The 24,134-nt window shown below is 38.7% G+C and overlaps 1 protein-coding gene across 1 annotated transcript in view; it reads left to right on the top strand.

Moving 5' to 3' along the window:
- okr (DNA repair and recombination protein RAD54-like okr) overlaps positions 1–24,134 on the top strand; it is a 118,856-nt gene that overhangs the window by 18,519 nt on the left and 76,203 nt on the right. The window lies entirely within an intron of this gene.

Below are 24,134 nucleotides of genomic sequence, written 5' to 3'. Positions count from 1 at the left end.
TATTTCACTCTGCATTACAATAGGGACATTTTGGAGTAGGGTTGCCATTTAGGGTTGCCACCTATTCGAAATTTAACAAAAATTGCATGAGATATGCCGATATGGGTATCAAACGAAAGGTATTTCACTCCGCATTACAATAGGAACATTTTTGAGTAGGGTTGCCATTTAGGGTTGCCACCTATTCGAAATTTAAAAAAATTGCATGAGATATGCCGATATGGGTATCAAACGAAAGGTATTTCACTCCGCATTACAATTGGGACATTTTTGAATAGGGTTGCCACCTATTCGAAATTTAAAAAATTGCATGATATGCCGATATGGGTATCAAACGAAAGGTATTTCACTCCGCATTACTATAGGAACATTTTTGAGTAGGGTTGCCATTTAGGGTTGCCACCTATTCGAAATAAAAAAAATTGCATGAGATATGCCGATATGGGTATCAACCGAAAGGTATTTCACTCCGCATAACAATAGGGACATCTTTGAGTAGGGTTGCCATTTATGGTTGCCACCTATTCGAAATTAAAAAAAATTGCATGAGATATGCCGATATGGGTATCAAACGAAAGGTATTTCACTCCGAATTACAATAGGGTAATTTTTGAGTAGGGTTGCCACCTATTCGAAATTTAAAAAAATTGCATGAGAAGTGCCGGTATGGGTATCAAACGAAAGGTATTTCACTCCGCATTAGAACACGAGCATTTTTGAGTAGGTTTAAATGGCAAACCTACCACCTTTTCGAAATTAAAAAAAAATTGCATGAGATATGCCGATATGGGTATCAAACGAAAGGTATTTCACCCCGCATTACAATAGGGACATTTTTGAGTAGGGTTGCCATTTAGGGTTGCCACCTATTCGAAATTAAAAAAAAGGCATGAGATATGCCGATATGGGTATCAAACGAAAGGTATTGCACTCCGCATTACAATAGGGACATTTTTGAGTAGGGTTGCCATTTAGGGTTGCCACCTATTCGAAAGTTAAAAAAAATTGCATGAAATATGCCGACATGGGTATCAAACGAAAGGTTATTCAGGGAGTAGGGTTGTCGTTTGGGGTTGGACTAGTTAGAGGACGTAATGGATGAGTCAGCTTCAAATTCTGCAATTTTCGTTCACCCAGTCGGTAGTACCACTGAAAAAAGAAAGCGGGTGAGAAAACTGACTGAAAAATAGACAGCCGAGCAAACGGAGAGGCTATTGCAGGAAATAGAGATCAGGGAGGGGACCTTGAATTTTCTTTCGCCTCAATACAGAGACCGGAATTTGAGGGAGGCTCAATGACAAGATGTGGCGGATATTTTAAAGATGTCGCGATTTGAGGTATCTGCCAAGTGGAACAGCCTGCGCTGCTCTTTCCGCGTGAGTTCTTTTTTTCTTTATAAATATACTAGCCTTTACCCGCGGCCCCGTCCGCATGGAGAAATTGAAATATATGAGCTATTCAAGTTAGCCTGCTTATCAAGTTATCTGTTTAAACATTTTTTTTGTCTAGTGCACTTTATTTTTGTAATTGAGTAAAAAAAGATCTATATGAGCTGATAACCTGATAGGATCCAACAAATGATCCCGAATTTATCCAAAAAAAGCCACGAATTGACGTCGACGATATCGCGGACGATCCCGTACAGATCCCGAAAACAATCCAGAAATACCCCGGAAGGGTCTCCAAAAGTTCCCGGAATAGTCCCAAAAAAAATCGAAATGACAACGACGCGATTCTAGACTTATCCAGATAACCACGCAGAAATGATGCCGAAAGGGTCCCCAAATGATCCCGTATTAGTCACGAAAAAGTGCCGAAATTACCCCGACGGGATCCCGTACTGATACCCAAAACCATCTAGAAATGATGCCGGAAGGTACCCCAAATGATCCCGTATTAGTCTCGAAAAAGTCCCGAAATTACCCCGACGGGATCCCGGACGGATACCCAAAACCATCTAGAAATGATGCCGGAAGGTACCCCAAATGATCCCGAAAAAGTCCCGAAATGACCCTGATGGGATCCCTAAAACGCTCCAGAAATGATGCCGAAAGGGTCCCCAAATGATCCCGTATTAGTCGCGAAAAAGTCCCGAAATTACCCCGACGGCATCCCGGACGGATACCCAAACCATCTAGAAATGATGCCGGAAGGTAACCCAAATGATACCGTATTAGTCTCGAAAAAGTCCCGAAATTACCCCGACGGGATCCCGGACGGATACCCAAAACCATCTAGAAATGATGCCGGAAGGTACCCCAAATGATCCCGAAAAAGTCCCGAAATGACCCTGATGGGATCCCGGACGGATCGCTAAAACCCTCCAGAAATGATGCCGAAAGGGTCCTCAAATGATCCCGTATTAGTCGCGAAAAAGTCCCGAAATTACCCCGACGGGATCCCGGACGGATACCCAAAACCATCTAGAAATGATGCCCGAAGGTACCCCAAATGATCCCGAAAAAGTCCCGAAATGACCTTGATGGGATCCCGGACGGATCCCTAAAACCCTCCAGAAATGATGCCGAAAGGGTCCCCAAATGATCCCGTATTAGTCGCGAAAAAGTCCCGAAATAACCCCGACGGGATCCCGGACGGATACCCAAAACCATCTAGAAATGATGCCGGAAGGTACCCCAAATGATCCCGAAAAAGTCCCGAAATTACCCTGATGGGATCCCAGACGGATCCCTAAAACCCTCCAGAAATGATTCCGAAAGGGTCCCCAAATGATCTCGTATTAGTCGCGAAAAAGTCCCGAAATTACCCCGACGGGATCCCGGACGGATACCCAAAACCATCTAGAAATGATGCCGGAAGGTACCCCAAATGATCCCGTATTTGTCGAGAAAAAGTCCCAAAATGACCCAGTCGGGATCCCGGACGGATACCCAAAACCATCTAGAAATGATGCCGGAAGGTACCCCAAATGATCCCGAAAAAGTCCCGAAATGACCCCGATGGGATCCCGGACGGAACCCGAAAAGCAACCAGAAATGATGTCGGTAGGTACCCCAAATAATCCCGAAATAGTCCCGAAATGACCCCGTCGCTGTCAAAAATATTTACTTAACGTTTGACGTCAGTGGTGAAAACTGGATGTCAATCGACTGACACCACAATTTGATGACAGTCTTTGGCACACACTGCTATATCGACTTCATGCCAGTTTTTAATATGTAATGAAAACACATTTGACACCAAATCGCCATGGTGACAGATTGCGAGTAACTCGCCGATTATTTTCTATGAGGGAGTTTTTTGAATTGTCTCCCATTTATTCATGCGGTGTAGTCACCTTGTGAAATTGTGATTTTTGAAAAGACAATTTATTAATTATGCACATCTGTCCCAAAAAAAAAAAAACAGCGACTTCCCATAGAAAACATCCAGCAATTGGCTACGAGTAGCAGACTGACGTCTCTTGTTGTAATTTACCCTCTTTGGTATTACCAAGAAAATTTTAAATAATGAAACCAGAGTGCTATTTTACTGTTTTTGAATTGTGCAGCGCTCTACTACTCCACATTCTTTTATATGAAGGTAAAAAAGTTGTACAATATAGTTTATTGGGCAGCACTAATATCTTACAGCCTAACCTAATAAAAAGGCACTGCGTTTTTTGCTCTAACCGACGCACATAGAAGTATTTGAGCAATCTGAGCGGAAATTATTTTTTTGCTTTAAATTGTTTAATTATTTTATTCATGGTGATTTCAGTTAAATTTAATTATTTATTTTATTTTATTATATATACAGTGGTCCAAAAAAGTCTACGGACATTCTAGTATAGTAATGTGCAACTTACAAGCAGACCGCACGCTTCGCTGATTTTTGGCATTTATTTTTATATGCCTGGCATCGAGAATTCTAATACAATTTATTAAGTAATTATCAAAAAATTTAAGACTGCGGAAAAATAGTGAATTTCTATACATGGCTTACGTGTGCGGTATTACCAGACTAGTAAATAATCAGTACTAAAGCTAAAACTCGTATCCCAATCCGATACACTGTTATTTGTAACAGAGGTCCAGTCGCATGGTTAGTTATCATTCTTTAGGGCTCATCATCAGAGGGCATGTCAGGAAGGTCATGATAACTACATTGAAGCATGGAAATGGTTTCTTTTGCAAAAGTTTGCAATGTTTTCCTTCTTTTTGGCCTCGTACCTGTCATCACTGATTCTTTTATGTGATTGAATAATTCGTTACGGGTTATTACTCGACCAGAGAAACCTTAATTAAAAAAATCTTAATACAGCTATATACAGAACATACAAAAAAAATATTAGTCATCGATTGCAGTTTTTGGGGTACATTGGCCAAATAGATCTAGGATTCGGTATCAGCACATTGATTCACCAACCAAGATCAAATTCTACAATTGCGTTCCTAAACGTGAGATTAACGTCCAAACTGAGTTTCATAAAAATCAGACATCATTTTATATTGCCGCCCAGAAGAGTAGGGGGCGTGTCACGGTACCAATCATCACTATATTGCATATATGTATATTCCTTTTGTGCTACAACAAGATAACGCGCCGAATTTCAACAAAATTGGAGCACGTTTACTATTTTTTATTGCTCACCCTATGGAGATGGCACCACTGTGCAACGCTCAAAATTACCAATTTTTTTTTTCAAAATGCGGAAATAAGCGGGACCAATCTTTCCACTATTTAAATTAAGAAAACACAAGCTTTCTAAAAAATTGGAATCAATGCGGGGGAAAGCGGGGCACTAAAACAAAAACCTTTTGAAAAAAAAAATTGGGAAAAAATTTTGCTCCAATACATCACTTTTTAAAAATTGTATTAGGAAGGCGTTAAGGACTACATAAATCTTAAAATACATAAATATTATACACACTTACCTGTTTCATAAGAATCCATGGCTTCTTTTTTATAAACTTTATTGGAATCCGTAAAAATATCATTGAAAATGTATATACTCTAAGAGCGTGAAAAACTGCCGTAAGATACGCACGAATGGTCCAACTTTGAGTGGATGTCCATACTAGGCATTTGAATTATGAAAATAAATAATTATTGATTCTAATACGCTAGAGTATCGGCCTATTAAATATAAGTTTTTTTTTATTTGCTGCGTTTTGAAAACTTGATTTTTGGCCGCCCAGATTGCTCAAATACCTCTATGCAGGGCCGGGGAGAGGGGGGGGGCGGCTTCAACTAACTTGAAAACACATTTTATTTCGATTATAACTATGCCCTAATCGGTTTGGTCGTATTGCTTTTTCATTTTTGTAAAATCCAGCGACATTTGTAAATACAGGCTGATAATAAACTAGAGCGTTAATTTGGAAAAATTAGTACACTTGTTTTGCGATGCGCAAATTTGTGCAAACATATGAGTATACCGTGGATAAGCTTACATAGGTTAGTTTCGCGTTAATTGTTGCAAGTTTCGTATTTCTTTTGTCAGTGGTGCAATTATTGGTAAATTTTCTAATGTGCAGAAGTCATCACATTTGTCGATATTATGCAGAAATTGTATAATATCTTTAGCGCAAGCCCTCAGAGATGGGAAATTCTCAAGGCAAAAACTAATTGCTCCTTGCACAGCACGTCACAAACACGATGGTCTGCTCGTGTGGATAGTGTGAAACCTTTCGCAACTCACATTCCCCAAATATTGTAACCTATTGATGAAATCAAGCTTTTGAATCTGAGTTCAGAAACAGTAACGGATTCTAAACGTTTTGAAGCATATATGGGGAAATTTGAGTGTATCCTCTTAGCCTCCATTTGGCTCAAAATGTTGACGGTAATCAACCATCGAAATCTGGTGTTGCAAGCTAGAAATGCCACACTGGACGTGGAAAAGAAGAAGTTCAGGGATCAATGGTCGATCATACTTCAAGAATGTAAGGTTCTGGAAGGGAGTATAGGAGTTGTGAATACCTTCGCAGAGAAAGGAGGAAGATAGGAAAGCGCCAGTTCGATGAATTACCTGGCGAATCACCTGAGTGTGATTCCGAAACTCAGTTCTTTTGGACTGCTTGATTGGTAACATGACAAGACGTTTCGAAGCCGTAAATGACATTGCGATTAAATTTAGTTATTTGTGGAAGTATCAGGATCTGACGGAAGAAGAGCTCAGAGAAAAAGCAGCGGCATTCTGCACGATTTATGGCATCGATATTTCTACGGATCTAATAGATGAAATCATTCATCTCAAAGCCATCCACTTAGCAAACATGGGATGTGATTCGCTGCCACCCTTTCAACTTCTGAACAAGTTTCATGACTTGAATATGGAAGTATTATTTCCGAAAATCTGCATAGCATTAAGAATATTTTGCACACTTCCAGTCAGTGTGGCTGAAGGGGAGCGTTCTTTTAGTCTATTGCCTCGCGTGAAAAATTTTTTACCTTCCACTATGAGCCAAAATAGCTTGACAAGCCTTGGAACATTGGCGTTGGAGTCCAGCCTTGCTCTCAGCATTAGTTTTGAATAGGTAATTTCCATATTCGCAGATCAAAAAGCAGGGACGGTTTTCCTTGGCTGATTCAAGCTCTTAAAATGTACATACATATTTAAAAAAAGTTAATGTAAGCAAATCAAACATTGAAATCTAACATTTCGTTTATGTAAGTGCTACAGTATATCTTATTTTATATGAAATAAAACTGACAATGTGAATTGAAAAATTTATGTATGTTATGTTATTTTTTTTACTGGATTGAGTTTATTTTTTAGGGGGGCCCGTAAACGCGAACTTTCCCAGGGGCCCGGCTCGGCTCTCTGCGGCCCTGCCTCTATGTGGAACGATGTAAAATCTATGTGCAAACGTCAAACCGAAATATCAAAATCGGTTGCTTTCATACATGTTGTATGTGCATGAGACATTTTTAACAGAAAACTGCTGGAGTGCGTTTTTATTAGGTTGGCCTGTTAAGCAGATACAATACGTCACGTACTTGGCGGACAAGGAAGAAATTAGCATCAGAGTTGGCTGAGTTTATTTTAATTGTAAACGTCAGAAAGACAACTCATCAATCGTTCATCCTTCATACTTTATCAATTTTCTACTTTTGACATACGCCAGCCACGTCACATATCCTACACTTTATTTCTTCATTTTTAGTACGCTTACTTACTTAATTGGCGCTTAACCGTTTAAACGATTATGACCGTCCAACAAGGCGCGCCATTCGCTTCCTCTCTCTGCCAACCGGCGCCTATGTGGAAATTTGGTGTTGAAAATTAAGCAATGATTCAAGTTGACTAAATATTATTACTTTCATAGTGGAATCTACAATTTTATTGTTAAATAAAAGTCGTAACGACAGTCGATATGTGCCCCACTTTACGTCACGTACGTACTGCCAGTGTAAAACGGCGTTCATTGCGACGGTGACGGGTTGTACTTGTCGAGCTCATAAGCTCCAGATTATACCCAGCTTCTTCCGTTTTGAAATTTGAGAAATTTAGCAGAAACTGTGAAAGCTTAGGGCCCATATTGTGCTCACACGTGAAAAATATTGAACGTTGCTTAGATATGTACCAATTTTTAATTTAATAATCCCTTATAACAAATCATGTAAAATGTTAATTTATCAACTTAGAAGTGTCATATGGACACGACTGTTAATACCGCCTCTCTAAAACTAAGGACACACTCAGCTGCACTGCGCTACAGACAAAATATTTACAACGTTGGAAAATAAATTCATTATAATGTTACAATAAATGGCATACATTTTTAATACTTTGTCGAATTAACATTGTTGGATAATATAGCTGCGCATCTCTTCGGCATAGAATGCACCAAATGCTTATTTCTCGAGAGGAATGGCTTTCAACGCCTCCTTCACAATATTCCACAGCTGTTTCGTATTTGAGGGATTGAACCGGCCAGTACATGTCCTCAACTCCATTTGAAACAAACCAATTTGTTGGCGACTTGCTGGTTTGCTAAGGGTCGTTGTCTTGTTGTTAAACCCGCTTAAGCGGCGTGTTCTATTCTGCATGTCGACTCCATTATTTCTACGTACAATTTGACATCCATATTCTCTTTTTATCCAATATAGCGGACCCGTGCCATAATAAGAGAAGCAATCCCAAACATTGACTTTGCCACCTCCATATTTTATAGTTCGTAAAACATGCTTGGGATCAAAGGAAGCTATTTTGGTCTTCGTACATACTCTGATCGTCCTCTCGAACCAAATAAAACGTTTTTGGTTTCATCGGACTATTAAATGTTGCGCCATTTTTCGACTGGCCAGTGCAGATGCCTTCGGCAAATTTAATTCTGGCTTGTCGGGGTTGAAGTAAAGGCGCCCTTATTGGGCTTCTGCCAAAAAGTTTAGCTGCGATATAACTTATCCTTTATTATTTTTGAGGCATAAAAAATGCTTATCTCGAGCTAATGCCATAACTTTATCAATTCTGCCTGCGAAAGAGCTTCATTTCGCCATCATGTTTCGGGATTTGGTGTCCCATTTTAGACATTCGCTATTATTTTGGCGGAACGTCAAAGCAAATCCTCGATAAAGTTGTAAGCTTCGCCTTCTGCTAAAAACTTCTGATGATTCTAATAATTATTTTCTCGAAAAATTATGAATTTATATAACTACCGATTGTACGTACCACTTGAAATTATTTAAAACTTTCACCCCAATCAATTAAAAAAAAAACGACTTCTTTGATTTCACTGCTATTTTTAATCACAGTAAAAAACAACTGCATAGCACAAAATGTAACGGGACTTCATTAATGTGACATCTTAATATAAAAAAAACACGTGTCACAAACTTTTTGGGCGCGATGGACTCTTAAACTACTGAACCGATTTTGAATTTGTTTTGCACCCCGTGTGTAGTTTGATCTAACTTGAGAGATAGGATAGGTTATATCTAAGTTTATAGTCGCAATATTGTTTTATTGCAATTTTTTTATTTGTTTATACGTAATAATAAAATGTTACGTATACGCAGTGGCACTCATATTTTCAGGTGGTGCGGATATACTTCCGTGTAATTGCTTGGTGTTTAATTAAACAACCTGCTTATCAATAAAAAATATTATAGCGAATGATATAAAGTATAGCACATCACCAGGCCCGCCGAGAGAGTGGGGGGGGGGGTTCTGAGGGGCCCCAGATTTAGAGGTACTATGACATTTTTTTAATTAGATTAGATTAGATTATTTATTTATTACGGCCAGAAGCCTAATTCGTAAATTAGAAAATATTACAGTTTTTTATCTTATAGCTAAGGTTTTACAATATTCATATAATTTTGTTTTAAATACTGTTATTTGGTTACAACTTTTTATATCCATAGGCAGATCATTGTAACTTTTCAGACCCTTGTAGAAAATGTTTTGTTGATCAATTTCAGTTCTAAAAAACGGCAATTTGAAATTATGTTTGCTCCTCGTATTTATGTTGTGAGTTTGCTCAACTAATGCTATATTTTTATTTAAATACTCAGGTACATTTCCATGTTTGATATTAAATATGAATTTCATGGAGTGGAAAAAAATCTTTTGATTCACACTTAACCAGTCTAAAGTCTTCTACATGTCAGCCGTTCGTGTATCTCTAGGTTTCTGAAGAATAAATCTCATGCATCTATTTTGAAGCTTTTGGAGCTTGTCTACTTCTTTATCCGATATTATGAATAGAATGGACGGGCAGTACACGAATTGCGGTTCTATAATTGATTTATATAAAATTATTTTGTACTTTTTTTGAATGAATTTAGTTTTTCTCTGCATCACTCCTATTTTATTAGCAACTTTTTTAATTGTATAATTTATATGATCTTCAAATTTGAGTTTATTATCAATTATTATTCCTAAGTATTTTATACTGTTAACTCTTTGTATGATTTCATCATTTATTTTTAGCTCGGCTATATGATCCTCATTGATATTCCTCCTTGTTATTATCATATATTTAGTTTTATTTATATTTAGTTTCAGCCTATTACCACACAACCATTTATACAAGTTATTTAGTTCATGTTGCATTTTGGCAAATGCAGTATTAATATTATTTTCACTTATCATAATTAATGCATCATCCGCAAAAAGTCTAATTTCACAACCTTCGATAGCATTGCCTATGTCATTTATGTATATAAGAAATAATATAGGTGCCAATACTGAGCCTTGAGGTAACCCTATGGGTACCTCTAATTCATCCGACGTCACAGCATTTATAACTGTTTTCTGCTTTCTCTGCTTCAAATAGTTGCGGAACCATTTAAGTTCAATATCAGTTATGCCAATCCGCTGCATTTTTTTTTTATTAATATCTCTCTATCCACCGTTTCAAAAGCTCTTTTGAGGTCAAGGAAAACTGAAACCACTACTTTTTTGTTGTTTAGCTCTTCTTTCCAATCATATATCACCAAGTTCAGCGCTGTCTCACAGGAATGTTTTTTCCTAAATCCTGACTGTTGGTAGACTAGTATATTATTTACTTCAAGATGATTCACCAACTGATTCTTAACAACGACTTCAAGAATTTTAGCATCACTTGGCAGGGTATTTATGGGTCTAAGTTCTTCAGGTTGCATTGTCTTTTTAACTTTTTCCACAGGTATTATTGTTGACGTTTTCCACATTTCAGGTACCACACCATCTTCTAAGCTGTTATTGATTATTTGAGCATAGAAATATCCGGTATACGATATACAATCTTTTAGTACACCTTCGGATAGCAGTTTTCTTCCACCTATTTTATACTTAAAGTCTGTTAGGATATTAATAACATCATCGGTGGTAATTTCAGCAAACTTTAATTTTGAATGGACTTGTGTATCCTCTAGTGCTACTTGACAGGTTTCGATGTTATTCTTAATTTCAATCACACTGTTTATTCAGACCATTTGCCAGATCGGTTTCGTTTTCAACCAGTATGCCATTCAGTATCACCTTTTTTATCCCTGCGTTATCTTTAGTTTGGTTAACCGTTTTTTTGAGATATTTCCACATTTCTTTAGCATTATATTCATTCAAAATGATTTTATTCTCCATATACTTTATTTTTTTTAATTTGACTAATTTTTTGTATGACCTATTTATATTTTTATATTCATCACACTCTCCAGTTTGTAACGCACGCGTGTACATATTGTATTTATATTTATTCATTTGTGCCAATTCTCTGTCATACCATTTATTCATTAACTTGATATGCACTTCTTTCTCGTAGGTTAAACTTTCCATAGCCTGAATCATTATATTATTAATTAATTCGACTTTTACATCAATTGATAAGTTTATAGTAAAGTTGAAGTTAAATGATCTAAGGATGCTTATTAAAATATCACTATTATATTTGTCCCATGCTATGATTTTCTTGGTCAGTCTCATCTTGTATACTTTGGACGTTTTAATATTAAATTTTATAGTTTCATGATCAGATATTTTGTATTCCTGCAAATTATTACAGGAGAGTCTTTAGTTGTGTAGAGGGTAATTTTCATACCCCTAGGTGACTAGGTTCTCGAGATATAGGCCAAAACGTTTGCCACTGAATGCATAGACAGTGTTTATACAATATGGATATCAAATGAAAGCTGTTGATGAGTGCTTTAGTACAGAGTAATATATTATACAGAGACGGACTGGGACTGGGATTAGGACTAGGACTGGGACTGATCCTCGGAGTGGAATAAAATACATACCATCCTCTTACTTACTTACTTAATTGGCGCTTAACCGTCTAAACGGTTATGGCCGTCCAACAAGGCGCGCCAGTCGCTCCTTCGCTCCGCCAACCGGCGCCAATTGGTCACACCGAGGGAGTTTAAATCGTTTTCCACCTGGTCCTTCCAACGGAGTGGGGGCCGCCCTCTACCTCTGCTTCCATAGGCGGGTTCCGATAGAAACACTTTCTTCTTTCATACCATCCTCTTGGACAAGCAATAAGGGATGCAGAAGAGTGAAAATAAATTGAGAGAAGAGAAAAGAGAGAAGGAGATTGAGAAAGAGATAGAATGAGACGAAGATGGAGATAGATGAAGCGAAAAAGACGGATGGAGGAGTGAATAAAAGGATTAGAAAAAAGTGAAGAGGGGGGGGGGGGGGCGCAGAGTCGACGGAAAAAAGCTTATTAAAATGTATGCAGATAGGCCAAATTTAGGGCAGGACAACGTCTGCCGGGTCTTCTCGTTTTAATATATAAAAAAAAAACGTGTCACAAACTTTTTGGGCGCGATGGACTCCTAAACTACTGAACCGATTTTGAATTTGTTTTGCACCCCGTGTGTAGTTTGATCTAACTTGAGAGATAAGATAGGTTATATCTCAGTTTATAGTCGCAATATTATTTTATTGCAATTTTTTATTTGTTTATACGCAATAATAAAATGTTACGTATACGCAGTGGCACTAATTTTTTCAGGTGGTGCGGATATACTTCCGTGTAATTGCTTGGTGTTTAATTAAACAACCTGCTTATCAATAAAAAATATTATAGCGAATGATATCAAGTATAGCACATCACCAGGCCCGCCGAGAGGGTGGGGGGGTTTCTGAGGGGCCCACTGGGACTGGAATAAAATACATACCAGCCTCTGGGAGAGGCAATAAGGGATGCAGAAGAATGAGAAGAAATTTAGAGAAGAGAAAAGAGAGAAGGAGATTGAGAAAGAGATAGAATGAGACGAAGATGGAGATAGATGAAGCGAAAAAGACGGAGGGAGGAGTGAATAAAAGGATTAGGAAAAAGTGAAGAGGGGGCGAGGGCAGAGTCAGGCGGAAAAAGCTTATTAAAATGTATGCAGATAGGCAAAATTTATGGCAGGACAACGTCTGCCGGGTCTTCTAGTGTGTAATAAAAAACTTATTTAAATACAGAGTGGTGGTATTTGCGCCTATGTTCTGATGTAGACAAATTTAAATAATAAGAGCTATTTAAGTGTATAAAACCTATTACTAAAATTTTCATAGGCCACTGCTATTATTTCGAACACAGTTGGGAGGTTCCATGTGAAAGTGATCCTGGGTGCATAAATAATTTTTCTTATAAAACTGGACATAGTGTGGATACAAATATTATATTTAATTTTTAAGTAATTTTTAATACCTTTTTTTCACTCTTAAAGTGAAGTGCTGACTTAACAATTTCAATTAGGTCGAAATAGCTTGTTTGGAAAAAGCTGTCAAACAATTTGTGATTTACCACTGAGTAATAAATAACAAAAATAACTGACCTAATTCAGCTTTATTTAATGAAGCAGATTTAAATGCCAATTTATAAAAGCGCTATATTGTTATTACTAGATGTATCGCACAGTATTAGCTGTGTCCCACCCGTGATAAAAAAGCCGATCTGTGTCAAAACCTCAGAAAGTAAACATTTTTAGATTTTTCCGTAACTTAAATTTATGTTGCCCATGGACTTTATGGCATGGAAAACCATATTTTGAACCTTTGGAACACTTTATTTTCTATTAAGAAGTTCATTAAATGCTTCTAATTCGAACATGTCCCACCCGTGACAAGTGCTGACCCACTCGTGACACATTGCGTCTATTTCTTGTCCCACAAGTGACAGTTATACAAGTTATTATAATTTGCATATATATGTTGTGAGATCATAAGCGCAAACATGTCAACTAATGTAATAGAATAAGGAAAAATACAACCATGGGAACTAATTAATATAATAAGCAAAAATACATCACTGTAAAGGAAAGAAATGGAAGAAAAAGAAGATGGGGGACTTCCGGTTCATTATTGGATTGAGCACTGAAAAATAAAGTACTGAAATAATTTACCCGAACATTTCTCGTGTTTAAATAATCATTCAAGATAGAAGTTACATCTCAGGTGTGTTAACGAACCTCGCGCACTATTATAAACAACTATTTTGTAAAATGGATGCTCGAGAAAACATCAAAGTTTTAACTGAAAATAATTTGGATTTCCCTCCTACTGCCAACATTATAGAATTACGTAGATTACTGCAAAATATAGTCAGCGTGGGAGATAATAGCTCCGCAAATACGATGAATACCACTCCGAACACAAATATATTGGAGAACATTCCGGACGAAATGATTGAGATAAACGCTGCCGTTTCTATTGATTCCTCTGCCGCCACTGCCGTTACCGCCGTTCATACTGCCCTCTATTCTGCCGCCACTGCCGTCACCGCCGTTCATACTGCCGCCGCTACCGTCTGCTCTGCCGCCACAGCCGTCACCGCCATTCATACTGCCGCCACTGCCGTTCCAATTGCCTCTACTACCGATGTTTTGGTTGAATTCAATTCAACACCTGCCGTTCACGATGTTTTTGCTGCCGCCCGATCAAACTCTGCCCCAATTGACGTAAGAGCCACGACCATAAGTGTGGATGACGAACTGGTGGCGCTACGAAAACGTCTGGAGATGTTACAATTAATGAAGGAAATCGACGAGCTAAGAGCTAGTACTGTACAACAGCAACGTAGACTGGAGTTTGCCGATATAGAGCATGCTGTTTCCAAGTTCAGTGGTGATGATATATCAGTGACGGTGGAACATTTTCTTCAAGAAGTAATGGAGTCGTCAAGAGTAGACGAACGATTTAAATTGCTGGCTTTTCGTCGCTGCCTGGTGTGAACAGCCAAAGTTTTCCTTACCACCACCAAAGCGTTAAGCTATGCCGAGTTAAAAAAGGCCCTTACGATGGAATTTGATGTGTCGATACAGAAGAACGAAGTTTATAAAATGTTGGCAACGCAAGTGACGCAAGTGGGACAAAAAGAGCGAGTCATTACATTGCTACGTTCTTTTGATGCAGGCAATAGGAAAACTGGCAAACATATGCGAAACAGAAATCATCAGATTTCATAATAGACGGCATAGGCAATGTAGTGCCAAATGCATATCTACTGTTACCGGCCAAAACACTTGATGAGTTGAAGGCATTAGTGAGCCGTTTTCAAAGAAAATATTTCACAGTAGAACCACGAGTGGTAACAAAATATACGAATGCAGCAAAAACGTCAAATGACCCGAAACCACCACAAAAATGCTACAATTGTTCCAGGGTTGGGCATATTAAGCCTCAATGGCCGTACCCGCTATGACCGACTGGTTCTTGCTTCCGCTGCTGGCGTATGGGCCATGATCATCGCTCGTGCCCAAATCCAGCAACAATTTTAAAATCACGGTAACGAAGTTGCAGGCATAGGTGAATATGTCAATACTCACTCATCCGATGATGCCGTAAATGCTTTTAATTTTGTAAGTAATAAATTCGAATTAGGTGAGAAGTCAATATCTGAAACAGTTTTTTCTTTGTTTGATACCGGCAGTCCGGTTAGCTTTATAAGAGAGTCATACGTTCCAAAACAATTGGTGGAGAACCGGATGGCATGATGCTCCTCAAAATTTAAAGCCATTGGAGGAAAAGAGTTAAAAATAATACAAAAAATATTTTGTTATATTAACTTTAATAAAAAAGTGAATAAAATTGAATTGAATATCATACCAGACGATGATATGGCTGTACCAATTATTTTGGGACGTGACTTCCTACTTATATTTAATATCAAGTTGACGAATGTTAAGAAAAAATCAACCGAATTTTTAGACGTAAGACCCAAAAGTAAATTAAAAATGCCCAAAATTCCTCAAGCTTTAGCTGATTCTAAAGCAGTCTATATTATAAAGCAACAAAGTGCCGCTCAAGTTGAATATTTTTCTGAAAGTGTTACCGCCGATAACTGCCGAGAAAATTTTGACTCCACTTCCGCTTGTGTGCCTGACATATTTCATATCGACGTTTCCTATAACAAAAATGAAATTGATATAAACAATATACTTACAAATGAGCAAAGTACTGAGCTGAAGCAAATTATAAATAATAATTATTTCAATCCTAATATTCTGGAAAAACCACTTAAGTATGAAATGAAAATACTATTACCCTCCTCGTCGGCTGTCTTATCTTGAACGTACCGAAGTACGAAATATTTTAGATGAACTTCTGAAAGAAAACATTATACGACCTAGTGATTCTCCTTATGCTTCCGCCATTGTGCTGGTCAAGAAAAAGAACGGGAAAACTCGAATGTGCGTAGACTATAGGGCACTTAACAAACTAACCCTAGAGATAGACGATATTTTTCGGTATTGGACTTAAAGAGCGGGTTTCATCAGGTTCATATGGCTCCTGAGTCCATACCATTTACATCTTTCGTAACCCCTCATGGACAATTTGAATATTTGAAAATGCCGTTTGGGTTAAAAAATGCTCCAGTGGTATTACAACGATTCATCAACAACATCTCCCGAGAAATGATAGACGAAAAAAAATTATTATTTATATGGACGTTATAGTTGTTGCCACCGAGGGGTATGACGAGCACATCAAACTTTTAAAATCAGTACTGGAAAGAATTTCATTACGAAGGTTGGAACTTAATATGAGTAAATGTAAGTTTGGGTATAAGGAAATTGAATATTTAGGTTACAAAGGCACTCATAAAGGAATAGCACCTAGTAATTCTCACATAAAAGCATACACAATTTACCGGCCCCTTCGAACTTGAAGCAGTTACAATCATGTTTAGGGATGTTTTCTTATTTCCGCAGATTTGTACCGTCCTTCTCAGAAATTGCTAAGCCCCTGCAGAACTTACTTAAAAGGAATACCCAATTTGATTTTGATGACAAATGCCATGAAGCCTTCCTGGAGCTGAAGTCTGGACTAGTTCAGAGCCATGTTCTAGCCATTTATAGCCCAACCAAGGACACTGAGTTACACTGTGACGCCAGTAGTATTGGCTTCGGTGCAGTTCTACTGCAATGCAGATATCCATCCGATATCCTATTTTTCTAAAACCGCATCGAGTTCCGAATCGAAATACCACAGTTTTGATATAATATATGCTTTATTTAGAAGGTATACCATTCATGCTAGTTACTGAATGCATTTCCCTAACTATGACCCTTGATAGAAAACAGCTGAATCCTAGGATAGCCAGGTGGAGTCTTGAACTTGGAAATTATAACTATAAAATACAGCATAGGAAGGGCACATCAATGGATCATGTAGATGCTTTGAGCAGGAGGCAGATAGCTTCAATCATAAATTCAGATGTGTTAGAATTTCGAATTCGGTGAGAAAACAATTGGAAAATGAGGAACTTAAAGATTATAAACTAATTGATGGGCTAGTATATAGAAGTAAACCGGACGGCAAAGATGCGCTTTACTAACCGTATGAAATGGAAAATAACGTTATACAATTGATCTATGAGAAAATGGGCCATCTATCTATAGATAAAACTCTATATTACTGGTTTCCGCGAATGAGAATGAAAGGGGAAAAGTTCATTAGAAATTGTTTAAAATGTATTCACCCTTATCGCGAAGTTCACGCGGAAAAGTGTTCGCCTTCACTTCTTTTGTTCGGGTGAACTTTTTCCGCCTATCGGCAATTTCGGGCGAACAAAAGTTCACTTCGAAACAGCTGATGCTCAATTGCGAATTGGCAGTGAACAAATAATATACTTACAATTGTGTAAATTTTGTAACCAAGCATATATATCCTTAAAATACAACAAAAATAGAAATAAAAAATGTATAAAATAATGTTTAGTATTGCACTTAGGTTGGTATTGATTGAGCGTGAGGAGAATATACATAAATGTGAAAGCGGTTCAGAGGCAATTAAGGGAAAGTTCTAACCCTTTGGAGCTAAATGATTCACTGTAAGCTAAAAATTACTATTTTCAGCACTTTTGAATAACAAGTTAATTTTTTTAATTAGTTTTCGCCAATATTACAGGCTAAACAAGTCGGCATTCTAATATTTGCTAGTTATTCTTACCACTCCTTGTCACCATTGAAGCAAAAATTTGGAGTTCCACTAATTGTAAAATTGTGTACATGTCTTCGTTTTTTCGCATAGGGAAAAGGCGTCGGAAAGGACCATGAAGTGGGTCTTAGCCAATCTTGTTTCAGTGAGGTGCTCAACATTTTTGAACCGTTGCTTTGTCCACAATGGATAACTTGGCCAACTGATACGTTGTCATAAAAAATAGAATTTACAGCAATACAGAAATTTCACTTCTTCCACTCAGCTTCCGATTGTGCATTATTTATTGATTTATTTCTAATAATAAAAGAACATATAATTATAAGAGTATCAAATTTCAAAACAAAAAATTACTTAAATTTTGTTTTCCTCTCGTTCGCCTGTAAAATATAAGTGAACAAATATGGGTGTTCATTTCGCCCGAACAAAGAGTTGCCGATAAGGTGAAATCTTTTTCGAACACGAAAAATTTTTTCGCCACCCTCTGCGATAGGGTGAACAAAAACTGTGGATATTTTCGGGTGAAAATAAAACTCGCCATAAGGGTGATTATGTACGCTAGCCCTCCTCATGCTAAGGAGAAAACCTTATACCCTATTCCAAATTGATCACTTTGGACCACTGCCGTCATTGAAGTCTAAACGTAAGCACATTTTAGTGGTGGTAGATGCTTTCACTAAGTTTGTTAAATTATACCCAACAAACTCTACGAGTACCCGAGAGGTCACGGCTGCCTTAGAAAAATATTTTAATTACTATAGCCGACCGAGACATATAGTAAGCGATAGGGGAACCTGAAAGGTGTCCATTTATGGACACTATTGTCGGCGGCCACTGTGGTGTGATGGTAGCGTGCTCCGCCTACCACGCCGGATGCCCTGGGTTCAAACCCCGGGCAAAGCAACATCAAAAATTTTAGAAATAAGGTTTTTCAATTAAAAGACAATTTTTCTAAGCGGGGTCGCCCTCGGCAGTGTTTGGCAAGCGCTCCGGGTGTATTTCTGCCATGAAAAGCTCTCAGTGAAAACTCATCTGCCTTGCAGATGCCGTTCGGAGTCGGCATAAAATCATGTAGGTCCCGTCCGGCCAATTTGTAGGGAAAATCAAGAGGAGCACGACGCAAATAGGAAGAGAAGCTCGGCCTTAGATCTCTTCGGAGGTTATCGCGCCTTACATTTATTTTTTTTTTTTTTTATAAACTGTACTGCACGCACACACGCCGCTACGTGCACACACTTACGTTTTTAATTTAGTCCCTCGTATCTTCTTTTATTATTAAATAAATTTCGTATAGCTTTAAATATAGTTTTTCTTTTTATTTAAACTTTGGTTCCCTAGCACTTTTATTTCGACTTAGTTCTTTAACACTTAGTTCTAATTAGTTCCTTAACACTTACTTTTAGTTTCGCTAGCGTCACTTAGATTTAGTTTTGTGTTAATTTTACACTAGCTAAGTAGGTATAGTTTAAGTTTTCTTTTTATGTGTCAGTCACGGCGGCCGGCTCAATTCAACTGTGAAAATGTACCCACGCTGGGTTGCCATTTTGCACATTGCTGAATGCAATTGGCACTACTGAGTGCAATTGGCACTGCTGTTCAGCAACAGCTGATTTGATTTCATTATGCCTTCAAAAATCACAGTTGCAATTGTTTTTACTGTCTTATCGGGGATTGATATTGTAACTAGGTATTTGCTTAAGTCGCACATAATGGTAACCGCGAACCTATTCCCATTATTCGACTCAGGCAAAGGTCCTATTGTATCTATAACTACGTCATCGAAAGGTTTGCAGGGTGTTGGTGTAAGCACCAACTTTTCTTTTGTTTTTGGCTTTACTTTATTTAATAAACATTTTTCGCAATTTTTATGATAACTCGAGTCATGTTCTTCCAATAGTATTTTGTACGTATTTTTGCGTAAAGCTTTTTATTTCCGCAGTGACCACCTGATATCGGGTCATTGTGGTAAATTTCCATTAGTTGTAGTTTTTTGTCGTTGTCCGTAACTGTTTCGACAGGCTCTATTAATATTTGTAAATTTTTTAAGATTGCATTCCCTGTACTTTTAAAATTTGAAATAGAAAAATAGTTAAATAACTGATCATCTTTTTGTCATTCTGCTTGCTTAATATTGTTTTCACCAGCTTCTTTTTCAAGCTTCAAAAGTAATTCATATAATTGCATTATTTTGTTAGTACACACAATATTAAGTAACTCGAGTTTTTTATGTTTTAAATGCGCATATATTTTTAAATTAATTTTATTATTATGTATATTGGAACGATTTTCCGTCATCCCTTGTCAAATTTGGTTTTGAGACAAACCGGTTTCGGTGTTGATGCGGAGATCGCAATATCACTGATACCACAGGAAGAACAGGAGCACGCAAGACACATGTGCAGGGAAATCATAAAAAAGGAGGTGAAAGCACAGGAAGGACAAAAATCGAATACAGAGGAGAAAACAATAAAGAATCTACGGCATAAACTAAGGAAAAACAATATTGACACAACGAAAGCGGACAAAGGAAACACCACTGTGCTAATCGAAAAAGAGCAATATATATCCAAAACCGAGGATCTCATAGAGGAAATGAAATGTCGTAGAATGAGAGAGGATCCCACAGATGAATACCAAAAACAAATCAAAGTTGCTATAAAGAATGCAACCAATATAGTAGATTCTAACATGGCACATAGATTGGTCCAAATGAACCCTTCGGCTCCTCCACTGGTTGCGCTACCAAAAATCCACAAGCCGGAAACGCCAATAAGGCCCATAATTAATTTTAAATCGGCACCATGTTACAAACTGTCCAAATATTTAAAAACGATATTGATAGATACTCTGGAGCTAAGGAACGAATATGCAATAGCTAACACAACAGAACTAATAGAGAGACTCGAGATCGTAGAGCTAACAAGAATCAGCAAATTGGTATCTTTTGACATACAAGATTTATACCCATCTATACCACTATCGGAGACTTTGGACATAGTTAGCTCAACAATAGTTCATAACACAAAAAACAAAGTGAAAAGTATGCAAATCACAAATACGCTAAGAACCACTTTACGTCAAAACTATTTTCAATTCAACAATAAAATATATAGACAAACTAACGGTCTTGGAATGGGAAGCCCCACATCAGCAATTCTTATGGAAGTGTTCATGCAAAATCTGGAAGAAAAGTACATACAGGAGCTGAAGTCCAAATTAGGCTAGATACGTGGATGACATAATATGCGTTTTAACTACTAATAACGAAGAGCTTGTACTGGAGTACCTCAACAAGCAGCACGGAAATATAAAATTTACAATGGAAACCGAAAAAGACGGAGGAATCAACTATCTAGACCTCACGATAAATATTGATAAAGAAACCAAAAGATTTGACTATGACATATATAGAAAGTCAACGGCCACCGATACAATAATACAAAATACCTCAAATCACCCTCAACAGCATAAAAATGCAGCATTAAAGCACTTCGTACATAGACTTGAAAGAACACCGCTTACACAAGAGGCATATAAGAGAGAACTTGAGGTCATATATAATATCGCTGCAAACAACGGATATAAAAAAGCACTAGTAGATAAGCTCAGAAGGACAAATGGAGAACCAAAAAGAAATAATGAAAAGGAAAATAATAGCTGGACGACTATGACATATACTGGAAAAGCAACATATAAATTGGCAAACTTCTTTAAAAAATACAACATTAACACAGCATTCAAAACATCGAACAATCTAGGGCGAAAACTAAGAACTAACATTAACTCAGAGGATCCGTTTAGCAGCCACGGCGTATACAAGCTTACCTGCGGATGCCAGCATAGTTACATAGGACAAACAGGACGGCAAATAAGAACGAGGTTCAGAGAACATATTAGAGATTACAACAAAAAAATACGGAATCCAAACATCTACATCCCCCCTGCCACCTGTTGCCCCAGTGGATACCGCCCTAATATCAGAGCCTTACTCACTGGAAACAATCGCATTATTTTAGGCGACTTCAATGCCCATCATGATCTATGGCATTCAAATTTGCGGGCGGACAGTAGGGGCGAGATGTTCGCGGATCAAATAGAAGAAACGACGTTCTGCACAATAAACGGAGACGCCCCCACACGTATGGTAGGAAGCTGTCCCAGTTCGCCAGATATCTCAATCGTGAGCGCAGAACTCGTAAACCGCGTCAACTGGCAGCCGATGGTATCATTGGCATCCGACCACCTGCCTATACTTGTTTCGCTCGAGCGTACCGCCGACTTCATCGTCACCGAAAAACGCACTTTCATAAACTTTAAAAAAGGAAAGTGGGAAGAATATAAATCCTTTACAGACAACCTCTTTGCTGCCCTCCCTATCCCGACTGATGCCCGCCAAGGGGAGCGTGCCTTCCGCAAGGTCATTGAATCCGCCTCGGCACGTTTCATTCCCACCGGGAGAATTCCCGAAATCCGGCCCCACTTCCCGGCGGAGGCCGCAAACTTAGCGAGAGAACGTGACCTTATAAGGCAGCTTGATCCAGGCGACCCCCAAATAAGGGATATAAACCAACGCATCAGATTGCTTGTGGATGAACACAAGCGGGCGAAATGGGAGGAGCACCTAAGAGGTTGTAACCTCTCTACCGGTGTGGGTAAACTTTGGTCCACCGTAAAGTCCCTATCGAATCCGACTAAGCACAAAGACAAAGTTTCCATCGCCTTTGGCGACAAAGTGCTGTCGGATGCGAAAAAATGCGCGAGCGCTTTCTGCCGATAATATATAATGCATTCTACGGTCGACAAAGTTAGACGGAGGGCCAACAGACACGCACATAAACACAAATTCAGCGCGTCACCAATCACCATCACCGCTAAAGAGGTTGAGGACGCCATTGGTCGCGCTAAACCATCCAAAGCAGTGGGCCCAGACGGCATAGCCATGCCGATGCTTAAGAGCCTAGGGAAAGAGGGTTTCAAATATTTAGCGCAGGTCTTCAACCTGTCTCTTTCCACCTTTGTCATACCCGAGAAATGGAGAATGGCCAAGGTGGTCCCGCTACTAAAGCATGGTAAACAAGCTAACATAGGAGAGTCGTATCGTCCGATATCTCTCCTATCGCCAGTAGCAAAGACGCTCGAAGCCATTTTGCTCCCTTATTTCCAAGCAAATTTGCAACTAGCCTCCCATCAGCATGGCTTCAGAAAACTCCATAGCACTACCTCCGCGCTAAATGCCATTGGCACCCAGATAAATTGCGGTTTAAATCAAAACCCCCACCATAGAACAGTACTCGTAGCGCTAGACCTATCAAAAGCTTTTGATACGGTCAACCATGGCTCGTTACTGCAAGACCTCGAAGGGTCTACCCTTCCCCCATGTCTTAAAAGGTGGACCGCAAATTATCTGGGTGGTCGGCAGGCATCGGTGCTATTTAGAAACGAAACATCAAAGCCAAGGAAAATTAAACAAGGGGTGCCAAAGGGTGGTGTCCTATCCCCACTTTTGTTTAATTTCTACATATCTAAGCTACCTTCACCACCGGAAGGAGTCACAATCGTTTCCTACGCCGATGACTGCACAGTAATGGCCACAGGCCCAGGCCCACAGATCGATGAGCTATGCAATAAAATAAACGGCTACCTCCCTGATCTCTCCAGTTTTTTCGCCTCGCGAAACCTGGCATTATCACCGACTAAATCTTCCGCGACCTTATTTACAACATGGACGTCCCAAATGTCGACCATTTTGAACATCCACGTCGATGGCTCTACGCTACCGACTGTCCTACACCCCAAAATCTTGGGTGTGACGTTTGATCAGGATCTACATTTTGGTGAGCACGCAGCCGCAATTGTTCCGAGAATTCAGAGCCGTAACAAAATTCTCAAATCCCTTGCTGGCAGTACTTGGGGAAAAGATAAAGAAACGCTCATGACTACATACAAAGCAATTAGCCAGCCGATTACGTGCTACGCGTCACCCATATGGTCGCCAAGCCTAAAAATTACCCACTGGAAGAAGCTACAGGCCTGCCAAAATACTGCTCTCAGAATTGCCACGGGCTGTCTTCTTATGTCCCCAGAACACCATCTACATAATGAGGCGAGAATACTCCCCATCAGGGAAAGAAACGAGATGCTGACCAAACAGTTCCTGTTGAATACCCATAAACCTGGGCATCCCAACAGACATCTGATTGACGAGCCAGCACCGCCTAGGGGCTTAAGGAGTCATCTCCGTAAGCATTTTGAGGAAATACGGCATCTGAGAACACAGCCGTATGAAGCGAAAAAACACAAGCAGGTCCTTGGTGAACTCCACAAACAGGCG

Source organism: Eurosta solidaginis, chromosome 2 (assembly GCF_040869045.1).
Source record: "Eurosta solidaginis isolate ZX-2024a chromosome 2, ASM4086904v1, whole genome shotgun sequence".
NCBI lineage: Eukaryota > Metazoa > Arthropoda > Insecta > Diptera > Tephritidae > Eurosta > Eurosta solidaginis.
Note: the sequence above shows the minus strand (reverse complement) of the source record. Positions and strands in the feature narration are given on the sequence as shown.